Consider the following 3,746-nt stretch of genomic DNA (forward strand, 5'->3'; position numbering starts at 1 on the left):
TGGCTTTGCGATAGAATGAACTACTTTCTTTAACAAAATAGCAGAATTCCATCAGGCCCTGCAGCAGCTCCATTTTTAATTTCATTAATAGCCTGCACAATATCAGCTTCATTAATATCTATGTCAGCTAAATATTCACTATTTTCATCCCTTACTTCTATATCATTATCTTCAATTATCTATTCTAGGGGTGAATTCTCTCTTATATCGTTCTGCCAGTATGTTGCAAATTTCCTTTTTTTCATTCGTTAATCTCCCTTCAATTCTCAGAGGGCCTATTTTCTATTCTTCTTTTATTCATCTTCTTCGCATATGAGTATAATAGTTTGGGGTTTTGCTTGATATTTAATAGGGTTTTTTCTTCCAAGTCCCGTTTTTCATTTTCTTTTGATTGTATAATCTTTTTTTCTGCATTTTCTATCTTACTTTTTAGTTCTATAACTTTCCATGCATTTTTTTCTTTTGCAAGACCTTTTTTCCACTTTCTGATTTTCTGGAACAAGATTCTTCTGTCTCTTGGTATGCATGAATGATGTTTTCTTTTCTTCTTCGGTATATTTTTCCACTATTATCTCCAATATTTTATATAATATCTCCGTATTTACCCTTATGTCATCACTTACGAAAATGTTATCCCAATCTTTGTTTAATTCTTCATTAATTTCTGACCATTTTATATTTTTACTGTAGAAGTTGTATTTTCCATATCCTTCCCACTTTTTCATTTCTTGCTTATCTCTGTTTTCACTTGCTTTGGAATGAACTGTTAATTCTATGACATTATGGTCTGAAATACTCGCATTATAAACTATTATTTCTTTAACATAATTCATCTCGTTCACAAATACTAGGTCTAAAGTATTTTCCTTTCTTGTTGGCAGGTGATTTATTTGTTGAATGTTGTATTCTAGTAGCATATCTAATAGCTTTTCAAATTGCCTCTTATCTTCTGCACTACTATTACTCTCTTTTTTATATGTATAAGTACAACCACAATCTCCTATTCGTTCTTTCCATTCTACGAAAGGAAAGTTTGAAGTCACCAGATAGGAGAATAGTCCCAGTCCTTGTGATTTCTACATATATCATCCAATTTTTCAATTATTAAGTCAAACTCTTTAGTATTAGGAGGTCTATATATTACTATGTTCATCAATTTTTCAGATTCAAATTCTACCGCTATTAGTTCACATTCTGAGTTACTATATTTCTCATATATTTTTCCTTGTTTTTTGTCTTTCCCATATATTGCGGTTCCCCCTTGATTCCTATTTTTTCTATCTGATCTATAAGTTTGGAACCCTTTTATTTGATCATCATTCCCAGTCTCTTGGGAATACCAGGTTTCACTTATATTCATTATATCTATTTTCTTTTCATTTTGGGTTAGTTCTTCTAAGTACTCTATTTTTCTTTTGAGTTACTCGTAACTAAACCCTGCGCATTCATCACTATGATGGTTTGCGTGTTTTCTACCTTCATTTAATACTGATAGTAACTTAAGGATTTTCCCATGTACTCTTTCCCTGTTCATGGGTATGTTGTTCTTTTTTCATTTCCAGAATTCTGACATTAAAAAATCCAACTTTTCCATAATATTTGATCTTCCTTCATCATAATTATTCATTTTGTGTCTGAATCTGCATTTTCTCCGTTTCTGCAATATCCTCTTGCATAATAAATACAGTTATATCTCTTGAGTAGAATTTCGGAGCTGATGCTTTGAAATTCTTTGCTGACACCTCTGCATATCTCATTGGTGGTTTGCTTTTCTCTTTTACCTGATATTCTTGATTTCTCTCTTTATTTGTTTCTTTCTTATTTTGGATTTTATTACTTGGTTGGTTATTTATTTGATTATGATTCATGGCTACAGGGTGCATATATTTGCATTTTTTGTCGAACTTACATCCTTTTCCTTCTTTTAGGTTTTTACATATTTTGGATGCAGATCTCTGCAATCATCCCCATATCCATCTAAGTATGCACATTTACCATATATTTCATAGTTTTGACATATCTTAGGATGTTTGTAGTAACATCTTTCTCCAAATCTGCAATTCCCTCTTTTCAAAAGGTTGCAGATTTTGTCTTTCTTGTCTATTTTTTCCTCTTTCCCGTCATGTATAGATCTGGGTAGAGCCTCTTCGGGATTTGCTTTTCTGTTGTCATATCGTAATTTATTTCTTCGTAGGTATGCTGCTTTATTGCCTCATATGTAGTATCAATGAGTATCTCTGCATCCATACTTTTATCTTGTTCTTTGTTTTCCTTATTTTTTTCTGTCATTTCATTTTTGTTTACTTCTCTTCCGTTTTCCTCTTCTTCTTTTTCTTCTTCTTCTTCCTCTTCCTCTTCTTCTTCATCCTCAACTATTTGTACATTCAATCTTGATTTAATAACATTGTCTATCCATGATAGACATGTTGAACAAAAAATTCTTGTATCTTTTCTCAATCTTGTATACCTCAGCACACTGTGGATGGGTCGGAATGTTTGCCTGCAGCACATTTTCTGATTAGGTTTTTGTGGATTGACTATGCTATACCAAACCTTACACAGTTTGCATGCTTTTGGCATTCTTTTTCCTAATGCATCAATTAGTATATTCACAAGATTCACCTTATTCATTTTCTTTGTCGGAATATGTTGGTTTATGTATATTTTCTTTATGAGTCTCTTGACTCATAAAGAGAGAGAGAGAGAGAGAGAGAGAGAGAGAGAGAGAGAGAGAGAGGTAATTGATTAATATGCATAATGAATTGCGACAATAAATGTAGTGGAAACAGGAAAATTAAATTATACTATTCAGAATGTAAGGAGAGAGAGAGAGAGAGAGAGAGAGAGAGAGAGAGAGAGAGAGAGAGAGAGAGAGTGAGGTAATTGATTAACATACATAATGAGGTACGGTAATGAATGCAGAAGTAACGGGTTATTAAATTATACTTTCCAGAATGAGAGAGAGAGAGAGAGAGAGAGAGAGAGAGAGAGAGAGAGAGAGAGAGAGAGAGAGAGAGAGAAGTAAATTAACATTATTTCAAAACGAAAGTCTACTGAGAAATAGAGAAAAAAAAGCTCATGAAAGTAAAAATAAAAAGAAAATAAAAGATAAAAGTTACGAAAGAAAAGAAAGATACAATAAAATTTACTAAAATAGAATAAAGAAAACAAAAATTACGAAGGAAAAAAGATAAAAAAAAGTTTACGAAAGTGATATAAATAAAATAAAAGTTACGATGGAAAAAAGATAAAATAGCTTACGAAAGTGATAAAAATAAAATAAAAGTTACAAGGGAAAAAAGATGAAATAAAGCTTACGAAAGAGATAAAAAGAAAATAAAAGTTACGAGGGAAAAAAAGATAAAATAAAGCTTACGAAAGTAATGAAAAAGAAAATAAAAGTTACGAGGGAAAAACGATAAAATAAAGCTTACGAAAGTAATAAAAAGAAAATAAAAGTTACGAGGGAAAAAAAGATAAAATAAAGCTTACGAAAGTAATAAAAAAGAAAATAAAAGTTACGAGGAAAAAGAAAAGAAAAATAAAGCTTACGAAAGTGCTAAAAAGAAAATAAAAATTACGAGGAAAAAAAAGAGATAAAATAAAGCTCACGAAAGTGATAAAAAGAAAATAAAAGTTACAAGAAAAAAAAGATAAAATAAAGCTTACGAAAGTGATAAAAAGAAAATAAAAGTTACGAAGGAAAAAAGATAAAATAAAGCTTACGAAAGTGATAAAAAGAAAAT

This window comes from Macrobrachium nipponense, chromosome 24 (assembly GCF_015104395.2).
Source record: "Macrobrachium nipponense isolate FS-2020 chromosome 24, ASM1510439v2, whole genome shotgun sequence".
In the NCBI taxonomy this organism is placed as follows: domain Eukaryota; kingdom Metazoa; phylum Arthropoda; class Malacostraca; order Decapoda; family Palaemonidae; genus Macrobrachium; species Macrobrachium nipponense.